Genomic DNA, 14,391 nt, shown 5'->3' on the forward strand with positions numbered 1-14,391 from the left:
TTTGTTTTAATTTGTATGGGAACTGTTGTTACTTGTTGTACAATATATTTCAATTCATAATAAAACTGAAGGACACCAATGTATCTGTCATGTGAAATGAGCACATGCCATGAATTCGAAACCTTAACCTTTCACATGTTCCACTGGTGTTTTTGAAAGCTTTTAAAATATGAATCCTTAAGAAAGGCATCAACAAAACTGCTTGCCACATTCAGCAAGGTGAGTGTGACTCTGCTGACTGGTGAGCACAATGAGAGAAGCAAGCCTCAGCCTCAGCACTGAAGTCGCAGAACTGAATAAAAACTAAACAACCACCTATTAATTACAAAACATGAAATGCTGGAGTTAGTCTGGCAGGTACCCAAACAGCCTTGGTGATACAGGTCCAAACCTCAAAGTCAGTCCCTGCCTAAAGGCACTTATGATCAATGTCCAGCAATGCATTCTCCCCACTTCATGTTTCCTTCAGGAAAGACAGGTGTGCTTGGGACTGAACCCCTGTGCTTAATTTACAGACATAACCCTCCCCCCCAAAAAACCCAAAATATCTGAAGGTTACCAGTTTGGGAAGGCTGCCCTACATTCCCTCAAAGCCACACACAAGACCAGGAAAATCTCCATAGTAGTACTGTATTCAAGGGGGTATGAAGAACTGCAGCCAGCTACCAACTTCTGTGCAAGTATTTTGAGTACACAGGTTCCTGTGATTCCAATTGTACCTGTATACAGAACTAGCAAAAAACCAACCAAAATATTTCAGTTTCTGAGTGAAAAAAATGTCAAGACTGAAATAAAGCTAGAGACTCCTGTGCAAATATCCTAGTATAAGGTAAAATAAGGTAAATGACCCCTGGACGGTTAAGTTCAGTCAAAGGCAACCATGGGGTGCAGTGTTCATCTCACTTCAGCCGAGGGAGCTGGTGTTTGCCTGCAGACAGCTTTCCGGGTCATGTGGCTAGCACAACTAAACCACTTCTGGTGCAACGGAACATCGTGACAAGTGCCTGAGCGCATGGAAAACCATTTACCTTCCCGCCATAACGGTACTTATTTATCTACTTGCACTTGTAGACTTTCGAACAGCTAGGTTCACAGAAGCTGGAACAGAGCAGCTGGAGCCCACCCTGTTATGCAAATTCGAACTGCCAACCTTCCGATCAGCAAGCCCAAGAGGCTCAGTTGTTTAGACCACAGCGTCACCTGCACAGCGCTGTATAAATCAGTTTCCCCACCTACTTAAGTATCAGAAGGAAAAAATTATTGCATTAACTTAGCAACATCATTGGTGCATGTACAAAAGTTTAAAAAGTTCCACTGTTTAATAATCTGAAGATTACACTCAAAAGTGCTTCTACATTTGAGATGTCACACACACACACACACAACCTAAATATTAAAGTTACTAAAAGCAGATTTGCCTGCAACAAGCAAGTTTGTAGGAATGAATGTTGTTTCATGTCAGAATACCAGTATTAAACAGTCTAGTTACTGACTTCAGCTGAAAACATGAGGTCTCACTAGATGGCATCATTTGTCTCCATTTCCTAAGATTGCAATTACTATATTGATTTAAGCACTATTTGCACTACTGAAGCAGGTTCTAAAACACAGCCATAATATATTAAAACCAGTTGCTGTCCATTACCCCTTCCCAACTATTAAAGGAGTACTGTGATGACATGGAATGTTTGCAAACATCCGGAAGCTTAGGAAAAACTTGCCAGGAGAAAAGTATTCACGAACAGTGCAGTTTCCATATGGAAAGATATAGTTACACTTGAGAGAAAGATTTCACACTAGGCCTACAGACCAGAGACATGCTTGCTGTTGGCAGTAGAGGCAGAGACAGGTGTGCAGAGCAGGTAGTTTTAAGGCTGGAAACCAGTGTGACGAACACTGGAACTACAGCAAGGAGGTTCAGTGGGCAGTGAGCTTCAAGACAGAAGGCCTGAAGTTCAGGTTAGTCATTTGACCATTACATAACTATCCAATAATGGTCAAGAATTTAAAGCACCACTTTAGAACCGCAAGACATGCTATGAGCCCAGGTTAGCTGTGAAATTAACTATTTGTAGCTATCAGTGATACACAGACAAGGAGTTTTGTTTAAAATGAAATAAACACATCACATTTCTTACTCTAACGGCCTCAGAGCAAATTTAAAGGTAAAGGGACCCCTGACCATTAGGTCCAGTCGTGGCCAACTCTGGGGTTGCGGCGCTCATCTCGCTTTATTGGCCGAGGGAGCCGGCGTACAGTTTCCAGGTCATGTGGCCAGCATGACTAAGCCGCTTCTGGCGAACCAGAGCACCACACGGAAACGCTGTTTACCTTCCTGCCAGAGCGGTACCTATTTAACTACTTGCACTTTGACATGCTTTCGAACTGCTAGGTTGGCAGGAGCTGGGTCCGAGCGACGGGAGCTCACCCCATCACGGGGATTCGAACCGCCGACCTTCTGATCGGTAAGTCCTAGGCTCTGTGGTTTAACCCACAGCGCCACCCGCAAACTTAACAGCCATTTAAAAAAGATGTTGGCTTTTAAACATGTTTATCGACCTAGTACAGTAGTACCTCCGGTTGCGGACGGGATCCGTTCCAGAGTTCCAGTCAGATCCTGAGGTTTCCGGAACTGGAGGGACCACTTCTGCGCATGCACGCACGCATGGCGAAACACTTCTGGGTTTGCCGCTTTCGCAACCCAAAGTTTTCGTTGCCAAGGGTAATGTAAGCCAAGGTGCTACTGTACAGGGAAGGGATCGCCTACACCTAAGTAATGCATGTAACACAAGACTCCTCTTGAATTGGTGAGCAGGCAGGTTTTACACCTAACTTTTCCATCACATTATGCCACTACAAGGTGCAGATCTCCAACTAGAAAAATCATTTTGCTTTATGACATAACTTATTAAAAACACTCTAACACAATAGGCAATATTTGACCAATTTACAAGGCTAACCATCTATTCATTGAGGAAAGTAGGAATGAAAGGGGCAGAGGGAACTAGTGATACACTGGACATAGCAATGGGGGGTGGGAGTGCTTTGTGCTATAAAGAGGAAGGGGATTGCTTGCTTTTAAAAGGGAAAGAGCCTTCAATTAAAATACTTATATCCTACCCAAAGTTTATAAAGATAACCAGCCTCTCAAACACAGAAACTTTCCATAATGCTTTAATTTATCCATTCAACATGAAAGGTAGTTTTCCTTTCTCCAAACCACTTCTAAACTACAGCTTTTTGAGTCAAAAGAGCCCAAATTATTTAAATGTTTGTACTGACAAGAGGAAAACTTCTACCCCTAAGGCACAACCATCCAGTTTAAACCAAAATTAAATTTCTCTTCTGCTTCAACAGGGTGTATAGTCAAAAAAACCCTTTTCAAGTACCTACTACTACTGATGAGCTTTGAGCTATGGCTGCAAATACAAACACTTTTCTAGTTCCCTTTCTTACAGCAGCCACATCCTGTACCCCAAAAAGTTGCTATTCAACCAAGATTCAAACAAAGTGCATAAGGATTCGACCAGAGGTTTTAAATCACTCACAGGTGTGCTACGATAATACATTGGAGCAGGATTTGATACCTGCCCAGGTATTCTACGCTCTTTCCTCAGACTACACTAGTCTGATTTTAGAAAAGCCATTTTAAAGACTGAAAGAGATTAAGGGCAAGCAACACATGCATGTACATTACTATTACTGCAACATCAAGCAATGCATGCTGAAGTGTTCCCTTATCACCTCAAACACTATTTTTCAATAAAAGTAATTCAATAGAAGTAATTCACACACTAAGCTGCAAGTCAGAGACAAAACAGATATGAAAGGATTCACAGGTGTTAAGTGGCCCTGATGTCAGAGACAAACATATCACCTCAAATCAGTATAAATTATACTACAACCTTAAATAGTTGTTCAATTAAATTAAAAAGGTACCTCCAATTAATCAGTCAGCAGATTTTAAAGAACGAACGCGTAACATAAACAGCATTCTTAAACAAACAAAAATTACAATTGCAAGGAAAGTAACAGCGCCATCTTTATTCTATTTAAACATGTTGTATACAACTTAACTACAATCGTCTATAAATACTGTACAAGAAATACAATACAGAGGCATTCCTTTCTATACATGAGAACGTTGAGATAGAATTGATAACTGATAAGTGGATTAAGCCAAAGGCCCATCTGGTCCAGCAACCTGTTCTCACAGTGGCCAACCAGATGCCTATGGGAAATCCACAAGCAGAACCCAAGTGCAATAGTACTTTCCCCCCCACTGTGTTCCCAGCAACTGGTATGCAGAGGTATATTGTCTCTGACCCTGGAGTGGTAAGCTTTAAACTGGCATGTGGAAACCTGAGTATTTTAAATGTACATATGGCCAAATGTCTGACTCAGCTTTCTCAAATGTATAGTATATAGCAGTTAACCTGATTAAAGCAATCTTAGTTTGTCATGAACTTGTCAATAGATGAAGTATGAATAAATTTGCTAACAAGGAAAAACCCATTGTTTTTAATAATGTATTTCTGGTACCACTTAATAGTCACTTAATAGTCAGAATGCCAATAGCAGGTGTGTGTACTATTGACCAAACTGCCAATTTAGACTTTATGGTCATTGAAGCACCTTTCAGGTAGCAGTCAACACAAAACCAACCTTAGTACCAAGCCTGATTACAAAACCCAGCACAAAAAACTTCAACCATCTACAATTTAAGATGTGCAAGCGTATATAGCCAACAGAATTCATCTGTCCTCAAAATACTTTGAATAAAATAGCATTTTCCTTAGGGAAAGCACCCAACTATGATTTAATGGAGTGTTTCCCAAACTTGGGTCTTCAGCTGTTTTTGGACTACAACTCCCATCATCCCTAGATGTGGTCAAGAATGATGGGAATTGTAGTCCAAAAACAACTGGCAACCCAAGTTTGGGAAACACTGATTTAATATGATATGCTAACCAGGCCACTGACAAGTATTCTAACATGGAGGTGCTAAAGCTGAAAAGGTGCTTATTGTAAACTTATTAGAGAAAAATACAAAATGTAAGGGATTAGGTGGCAAGATCAAAGGTTCAACTCACTCCTTTAACAAAGATCACCTCTGCCTTCACAACCCATGAACTGCAGAAACATAGTGGAAAGCAGGAGTGTTTGTGGTGAGTTTTTGCAAAAAGCAGTAAAAAGCTGCATATGCCTTCTGTAGGAGTTTAGCATGATGGCCACATAAAATGCCTCTCCCTTTCCACAAGCCTTGATGCCAAATGTTTGACAGGCACCAGGACAACCACAAATAGTGGCTGGCTATCATGCAAAATGGGACGTGGGTGGCGCTGTGGGTAAAAGCCTCAGTGCCTAGGGCTTGCCGATCGAAAGGTCGGCGGTTTGAATCCCCGCGGCGGGGTGCGCTCCCGTTGCTTGGTCCCAGTGCCTGCCAACCTAGCAGTTTGAAAGCACCCCCGGGTGCAAGTAGATAAATAGGGACCGCTTACTGGCGGGAAGGTAAACGGCGTTTCCGTGTGCTGTGCTGGCTCACCAGATGCAGCTTTGTCACGCTGGCCACGTGACCCGGAAGTGTCTCCAGACAGCGCTGGCCCCTGGCCTCTTAAGTGAGATGGGCGCACAACCCTAGAGTCTGTCAAGACTGGCCCGTATGGGCAGGGGTACCTTTACCTTTTATCATGCAAAATAAAAGTCCTGCCGATGTCTGCAGAAAGATACAGCGGTACCTCATCTAGCGTCTGCCTTGTCGAGCGCCCGTTCCATTGAATGTCTGTGGCATACCCAGAAGTACCGGAACAGGTTACTTCCAGGTTCGCCACTTGCGCATGTGCAGAAGTGCTAAATCGCACTTCATGCATGGCAGAAGCGCAATTCACTCCGCGTGTGTGTGCTTTGTCCAGTGTCCTTTTCGGCCAGTGACTGGGGCTCCAGAACAGATCCCGGTCGCAAAATGAGGTAGTACTGTACTTTCTTCAGATTGAAGGGATCTGTCATCAGTCTCTGGATATTTGGAATCTTTTGAAAAGAAAATGCAACATACTGACAAAATTTGCTTTGTTCCATGATGCTTTCCAGTAGAAAAAGAGCATTAGACAGCAACTCGCCAAAGGCTACCTGAAAATCATGGTTGAACAGTCAGTTGACACACTGAAGCAGGAAATAACTCGGTATGACTTGGGAGGGCCTCAAACACTAGAGAAAATGGAAAAGGGCAGGTTCAATAGTTATTAACTGGACACAAATGGATAGTTGGGTTATCAGAGAAGACTTTAAGTATAACATTTTTGTGACGTCTCAAAACAACTACACGTCAAGATTGTCAGATCTGAGAAAAAAGATTTTAATATTCTTATCTGGTACATTAATTAAGACCCACAGGCCCCAAGCAAGATCTACTCTCCAAGCCTTTCCTCTTTCTCAGGAAGGGTGTGGGGACACGTTTCAGTGGCAAAACCTGCCTAACGTACATCATGCAAACCAACTACGTCCCACTCCTTGGATATGTACAGCCCCCGACTGCCAGGGAGATTCTAAAACTCATTGTTTGCAGTCTTATTTGTGAGCCAGGCTTCAGTGTCATATAGACACACTTCAGTTATGTTTTGTGTTTCTCCAACTCAGAGTTTTCAGTAGAGTTGGCATCAGTTTTTCCATTGTGTTTCAACCAATCAATTTAACTATGTGCTCTACCTATTACATGAAGATCTCACCATGTGAACTGCTGGAAGTCTAATCTGCCATTCTGGGAAAGTAGGGTTTCTAGCTCTTCAACTGCTCAGGCTAGCTGTGCCTTTAAAGGCAGATATTATTAGGTGCCATTGTTTATTTGCATGCTGTAAAGATATTCAGCCTAGTGCACTAGATTCTGCAGAAGCTGCTGTTCAAGGCTGAAAAACAGGCCAGCATGGGTTGTCTGGTCAGTTGGCAACCCTAGAAAAGATAGATTTAAATATGTGAGTGAAGAAACCAATGGAAATACGGAGATATAAACAACGATGTAGATGTACAAGAAAGAAAAATGGGTAGCAAGCTCTCAGAGTAGCACATTAAGGAGTGAACAAAAAAAAGAGTAAATGTTAAAAGATGCAGGTGCAGATAGACTTTGTGGTAGAAAAAGTGAAAAACAGAAAGGGTGTGCAGAAAAACCTGCTGGTATGGAAACATGAGAGTGCCACAGAGTGCAAAGAAAAAAGAAGGATTAGAGGTAGAGGCACAGAGACCCCAGGTGGAAAGGAAATATAAGGAGATGGCAACAGACTGTTGAGAAAAGTGTGCATGCTCCAATGTGTGGAGAGAGAAATATAGGGAGAGAATGTTTTAATAGGTAAGAGTACAGATAGAATGTGTTATGTGCAAAAGATTGTCAGACTGAATTGTATTCAGACACAGACTGTTCTGAAATTAAAATAGCTGTGCAGCCCTCTTTTAACAAAAATAAAAATAGCCCTCAGTGCTTTGGGTTGTCTCTTCCTACTCTGAAGCATCAGGTGTATCACAAATGGAGATGGGGGTCTGATCTATGATTCAAAAGGTTTCCTGGGGACAGATGTATGACGTGAGTTTCCCTGGACAGTTGGTATATTACACCACATGGACATGGTAACGTATATGAACATCTACTTGCTTGAACACTTGACAACAAGTTTGGAGATAGGAATTTATGCCTAGCATGAAAGCACCTAGTGCAGCCATGCAATTCCCCACTCACCTGCTTGCTGAAAACTGCACACTGCTCCATCACTGTGAAGAACTACTCCTGGCACTTTAAATCCTGGAGTACAAGAGAGTATATGTGCAGCCAGCAACAGAATATGTTTTCTATACTTAGAAATGAAGCAAAGGTATGGGCAGCAGCTCTACAGAAGTGGGGCAACATGAAGTACAAGTAAAAAGAAAAGAGAAAGGCAGCTGGGAGAAAGAGAAAGAATCCTGTTAAGTGAAGGAGGGAGCTGCTAAGTGTTGCTTCAAAACTTAAAAGGCAGAGTTAGGAACTCCGAAGGTATTTGCATTTCTATTGAAAGGCCTGTCAACTTCTGCTTTTCAATTTTATGGTATATTTGAGATTATATTTTACAACATCAGGAACGAACAGGCAAGACGATAGCATAACTAGGTACCAAATGAATGAGATCCACAAATGTGTATCTGTATACCCATTTAAATTTAGTTCAGAAAGGCTTCCATAAGAGTGCAGAGCACATAACATGAGAGGTTATTATGTACATTGGGGGAAACTATCTAGGTCCCAACCATGTTTAAAGCGTTATAGGCCCATGACCGGTACCTTAAGTTGCCTTATACTCTAAAAGTACCCCAAACCTATGCTTCTACTTGATTAAACATTGGATCCATTCTTCTGGACTACAAGATCTGCCAACTATTATTACCATGATCCAGCATCCAGTACCTTGCCAGCATCCAAAATGGCTGACTGAGACAGACAGACAGATACACACACACCATTTTAATATGAAGTTCAGATTAGATATAAGGTATTCATTAGCTCTGATAAATGGAAGTTACATGAAATATAAGAGCTACAGCTTTTCTACTTATAATACGTAGCATGATGGTGGTCTTTGGTGCTAGATAAGCTGCCTCCTCCCTAGATAGAAACTACACAACAGTGCAACCCTATGCATGCTCACTCAGAAGTAATTCCTAATGTACCGTATTTTTCGCCCTATTGGACGCACCGGCCCATAGGACGCACCTAGTTTTCAGGCGGGGGAATTCCCCCATCTCCCGCAAAAGCCCACAGGAGTGTTGGAGAGTAGCGGGAAGGCGTCACACGCCTTCCCGCTGCCCCCCAATCTCTGGGACTGGCGATGGGGGAAGCGCTGCTTTCCCCACCGCCAGCCTCCTACCCGGGTTGGAGAGTAGCGGGAAGGCGTCGCTCGCCTTCCCGCTGCCCCCCAATCTCTGGGGCTGGCGATGGGGGAAGCGCTGCTTTCCCCACCTCCAGCCTCCAACCCGGGTTGGAGAGTAGCGGGAAGGCATCGCTCGCCTTCCCGCTGCCCCCCAATCTCTGGGGCTGGCGATGGGGGAAGCGTTGCTTTCCCCACCGCCAGCCTCCAACCCGGGTTGGAGAGTAGCGGGAAGGTGTCGCACGCCTTCCCGCTGCCCCCCATCCTCTGGGGCTGGCCATGGGCAAAGCGCTGCTTTCCCCACCGCCAGGCTCAAAGCCAGGTCGGAGAGTAGCCGGAAGGGTTAGGAGCGCAGGCTTTGGAGGCTTCGCGTTGCTATCGCTGAAGCCAAGGAGCCTGCATTCGCCCCATAAGACGCACACACATTTCCCTTCATTTTTGGAGGGGGAAAAGTGCGTCTTATAGGGCGAAAAATACGGTAATTCAATAGCACTTACTGCAAGGTAACCATACATAGAATTACGACCCAATTTGCAAGATCCAAACATACATGGATAGCAAGTACTTTCTACTACCATCACCAGTTGTATAAGGTATGTATGCCCATAAACTCCAGTGTTCAAGGTAAAATGAAACCATTTTTCTTAGCATACAAAATATTTACATTTTAAGGAAAATTCCCCATTACAACCTGCAACACACACACACACACGTGTGTGTGTGTGTGTGTGTGTGTTTATATATATAGGTTTATTATGCAAAGGATAAGGGACAGCATGCCTTATCAACAAGCAAACTAAACCATTAAACAAGTATTTTCATATGTACAGGGTTAATCTTTTGCACTACGCACCTAAAATATATAGTCCAATCACTACCAACTATCCAAGAAGAAACACTGTCTCTTGCCTTTATTAGAAACTGGATCCCGAGGCAGTTGGACAATAACCTACCAACATGTGTGCCCAATAATAAAGTGTTTAAATCTTCATGAGAGTCACTTTTGCTGGTTTTTAGAATCTTACAAGGTTTACCACCTGCTATCAGACTAACTGTATCATGAGTAAAGTATTTCAAAAGAAATATTGCTGAACACAACAGATAAATCTAGAAGTTTTTCCTTCAAAAAATAGAATTTAAATTCATTGTGAACAGATCTGTTTTTAATCTCATGTCAAAAACCATTTGGAATAAGCCACAGTACTCAAGTTGTCACCTGTGAAACATTTATAAATGAGGTTGCTACAACCATTTCAGAACAGATCCCCTAAAATAATCTATATTTACAAACCCAACAACCAATGACTGCTTGCTATTACTTAATTTCGCAATACACAAGGATGGGATTTCAGTGTATTCAGTTGCAGTTATAGTCTGTGGAACACAGTCATTAAGTAGAGGCAAAATGCAAAGGCATCTGCTTCCCTCTGGCTTGATTTTAATAGAAATACAACTTGCAAGGTAACATACATTTTAGTACAAATATTCACTATTATCGTTATTGTGTATTTGCAACACCAGTGGTACTGCCCAGAAATAACTATAGAGATGATAAGTATAGATATCATGTAGCCTGTGTGTCATTTTTGAAACACACCATGCACCTTGCTAATTCTGAGTTTTAAATTTTGACAGATGAAAGATAGTGAGTTCATGCTAACCAGAAACAGTCATGGGGTTTCATATTGGAAATATGTTGTAGAAACTTAGGAAGCTGCATTATGCCAAGTTAGATTACTGATTCATCAAGCCCAGTCTCCTTTAAACAACTGAGCGACCCCAATACTCAATGTTATAAACTCAATAAGCTTATTAAGAAAAAGTAGTACTATAATATTAGAAGGGGCACTGCTAATCAATAATAGGAAATGCTCCCCTTGTCATAATCAGAGCATCAACACACATAGCTATGCTCCTCTTTCTCCATAAAGACAGCCATCTAGGTGATAGATTTGCTACCACTGCATCAATCCACACAAGAAACTGTTTTACAAATAGATCAACACCTAATTCAGAAACAGTTTGATCCATCTTTTATTTCAACTCATTTTTCTATTTGCATCCACTACGCCATAAATACTGTCACGTCTGATCTGATGATCATGTAGACTTCTACAATTGGAACTGAAGTTCTAAAATGTTAAGGACCATAAGGTACTGAAAGGTACGTATTCCATGTGTGATTATTTCTTCATACTTAGCCTAATTACTATAAGAAAAATACTAAATATTAGTATTTAAGATCAACTGCCAATGGGGGGGGGGGTGTTTTGAGCAAGAGACAAAAGACCAAGAGACTACATCGGGTATGGATGTAGTGTGCATTTCTAGTATTCCTGTGGTATCTCTTGTATGAATATAAATTCTACATAGTGATGCTAAACCCTTACACTGTGCCTTTTGACACGCTTCGCTTTGTTCTCATTGCCACAGGATCTGCATTTGGTTGTATACATATACTATGTGAGTGTCATATCTACCCCCAGTTTCTATTGCTGCCTTCCGCAATGTGTTGGCCTATGAATTTCATCCAACAGTAACTCCCATCAGCCTCAGTCAGCATAGCCAATGGTCAGAGATGATGGGGATTGTAGTCCAGCAGTATCTGAAGGGAACCACACTGAGGAAGATTGCTTTATGGCATAGTAATATTTTACATTTCTGTTTCTTTTGGAAATTGCTAAAGAATTATTAACCTCACATACTTCATATATCTTTGGCAGGGGGTAGGCTGAAGCTACAATAATAGAGGCATGTTTTAAGGGCAACAAGTGAATTAATGGCAGAGATAAATTTTCAACCAGGGACTTGCAGGCTCCCAGTCTCAGCCACCAACTCTTAAATGGATGAGCAACCTAAGCTTGATTTACAATGATAAAAGGCAAGGCATACTACTCTGTGAATCAGCAAATACCTTGAGTTCCTATACTTGCATTCGTAGAATGCGAGCAAAGCAGTTCAGTTATCTTAAACATCTCAAAGGGGTGGGGGTGGGGGATAAGTATAGCACAAGGAAAAATGACATTATTCAAGACTCTTACAACAGAATTTAATCAAATCTGCAGACCAAGAAGAGATAGGTACTTCAACCAGGAACCTCCTACCTTGTTTTAATGAAACTGGATCTTTGCCAGCATAGTCTTCTACATTAGGAGTGGTTACAGTAGGTACAAATTGGCAACAACAAGGTCAGATACTCCAAACGTTTATCAGTTAGTTTCCAGGTAAGTTGCTCACAAAAGTTTTTCCTCCAACTAGATCCAACTTTTTACATCCAGGAAGTATACATGCCAGCTGTCTGGAAGATGAATGTGAAGATATTCCTGGTCACCCATCTAAGTTCCCTTTGGGCAGGTAGTAGTGTGGCAAACAGGCAGCACTTTCTTCCTATGAAGTACACGCAGCAATCTTCCCCCTCAATCCCACACCTCATCCCACTACTGGCACCGTGAAGGCATCTTCATGAACTCACGTGGTGGTCACATCCAAAGCTTAGGCATACCACTTGGCGGAGATGGCAGGGTCATGAAAACTTTCGATGAAATGGGATAAATCCTAACGCCACCTTCCTCACATACAGACGCTTGCCCCGGGGAGGCTGCTTTGGTCAGCCTCGCCGGCCCACGCGGCATTCGAGGGCGCTTCCAAAATGTTCATAAGCGACACATGCAACTAAGCCATTAGTAAATCACTTTAACGTCGTGATAAACCACACAGAGGGGGAGAGAGGGAAGCCTGACATTCCGCTCTATTCCCAACCACAACCCCTGACTTGAAAGCAAGGAGTCAGGCTTAGCAGGTACGAGCAGGAGGACCCTCGGCTCCTCCTGCTCCCGACTCCCTTCCCCAAGAGGAGAGAGGCTGGCCGGGCGGCTGGGCGCCCCGCAGGGCGGGTAAATAGAAGCTCAAGGCTGCCGAGGATGATAATGCCGTGCATTGGCGGCGGCGTAATCCCGGCTACTTAGCCCGGCAGAGCAAACCGGAGACCAAGAAGCACCTTCACCTAACGGGCGCCCGGCGGCCCATTCTAAAGAGCAGCAGCAGCCGCCGCCGCGCGTCGGCGGACGGGGAGATGAACGCTGACCAACCGGAGGGGCATGAGGGGAGAGCTCTCTCCCTTTCCCTCGCCCAGCTGCCGGCCCGGCGAGAAGGTGGCGGGCGGGCGGCCGGAGGCGCTGCTCCCGGGCTGCCCTCAAGGTCACGCCGCGCCTGGCTTCGAGGCGGCCGGCGTGGGCTCCCGTGGGAAGGAGGGACGCGGGCAGGGCCCAGGTCTCCTGCCCCTCACTCCCACCCCGCGGCCGCCTCCTTCCGGCAGGCTAATCCCCCAGCCCGCCTGGCCTGCGCTGCTCCGCGGCGCCTCGCCACCTGCGCCTCCGGAGGTGCCCCGTCCGACGCCCTCGCCGCGTCCTCTCTTCGGGCTGCCCGGCCGCACGCTGCCCACCCTTCCGCCTCTTACCTCAGGGTCCGCCGCCGCCGCCAAGCCCCACACGCGGCCAGCGCCGCCGCCGCCGCCGCCTCCACCTCCAGTGCCTGCCTGCTGCACAGGGTCCCCCCACCCCGCCCCAGAGCGCGCGAGCCCCAGCCAAGCCCGCCTGAGACCGGGAGGGGACGGAGGGAGAGAGAGAGGGAGGGAGAGAGAGAGGAGGTGGCGGCAGCAGCAGCAGCCGGAGCGAGGGAGGGAAGGAAGGAGGGAGGGGGAGGAGGAGGAGGGAGCCGGGCGCCCTGCCCCGCCCTCCGCGGTAGCTCCCCAGCAGCAGCGCCTCGCCCTCGCTAGTCAGCGGCAGGCAGGCGTGCGGGCAGCGCTCGGCTCCCTTCGCCGAGCCATATGCCGCGCGGGAGGGAGCCGCTGCCTTCGCCGCCTCCCAGCCACAGGCGGCCCGGCTCGCTCTCCCTCTCCGGTGCCCGCACGCTCGCTCGCTCTCCACCGCGAAGGTCGGCCACTTACTAGTCCGTTCGCCCGCTTCTCCTCAGGCGAGCCCTCCTCCCCAAAGCGACGGTAGCCACCAGGTTCCGAACCGGCCCGACCCCCCCTCACTCACACACTCACTCACACTCTCTCCCCGGTCCCCGTCACGTGACAGGGTCTCGCTTGGGTTGGAGGAAGAGGCGGGGGTCTGAAGGCGCGGCGCCTTCACGGGTGAGGGGGGGCAGGCGGGGGAGAGAAAGGGCGGAGCCTCCGATTGGCACTGGCGCCTGAAGGGGCGGTGCGTGCCGCTTTCTCCGCCTCCCCGACCTCCCGCTATTGGTCGGAGTTGCCTGACGTGCTTGTTTCCATGACGTATGTGGGTCGGGCTGAGGCGTTTGATGAGGCCCGGCGGGCTCCGGGTCGTTGACTTTGCCACGAGCGTCTCCCTGGGGAGGGGTGGGGGGAGGCTAAGGCGCTTTTGCCCCTCCTCTTCCACCTCACTTGCACGTCCCCGCCTCCCCCCCAGGAGGGCCACCCCCACCCCACAAACTGCGGGCAGGGGGTCGTCTGGCGCCCGCGCGGGTCGCTCTGGCAGTTGACTCACTT

General features: G+C 45.8%; 1 protein-coding gene across 12 annotated transcripts in view; it reads right to left on the minus strand.

The window, feature by feature from the left end:
- ATP2B1 (ATPase plasma membrane Ca2+ transporting 1) overlaps window positions 1-14,010 on the minus strand; it is a 64,183-nt gene extending 50,173 nt beyond the window's left edge. For 6 of the 12 annotated variants that reach the window (XM_053407553.1, XM_053407551.1, XM_053407552.1 and 3 more), the window contains exon 1: window positions 13,825-13,920. The gene's annotated coding sequence lies outside the window, so the exon portion shown is untranslated. Of the gene's footprint in view, window positions 1-11,983; window positions 12,178-13,335; window positions 13,501-13,824 lie in introns of those variants that run through there. The other 6 variants (XM_053407549.1, XM_053407547.1, XM_053407550.1 and 3 more) reach the window with 5 other exon arrangements.
- Window positions 14,011-14,391: the final 381 nt, after the last annotated feature.

This window comes from Podarcis raffonei, chromosome 10 (assembly GCF_027172205.1).
Source record: "Podarcis raffonei isolate rPodRaf1 chromosome 10, rPodRaf1.pri, whole genome shotgun sequence".
In the NCBI taxonomy this organism is placed as follows: domain Eukaryota; kingdom Metazoa; phylum Chordata; class Lepidosauria; order Squamata; family Lacertidae; genus Podarcis; species Podarcis raffonei.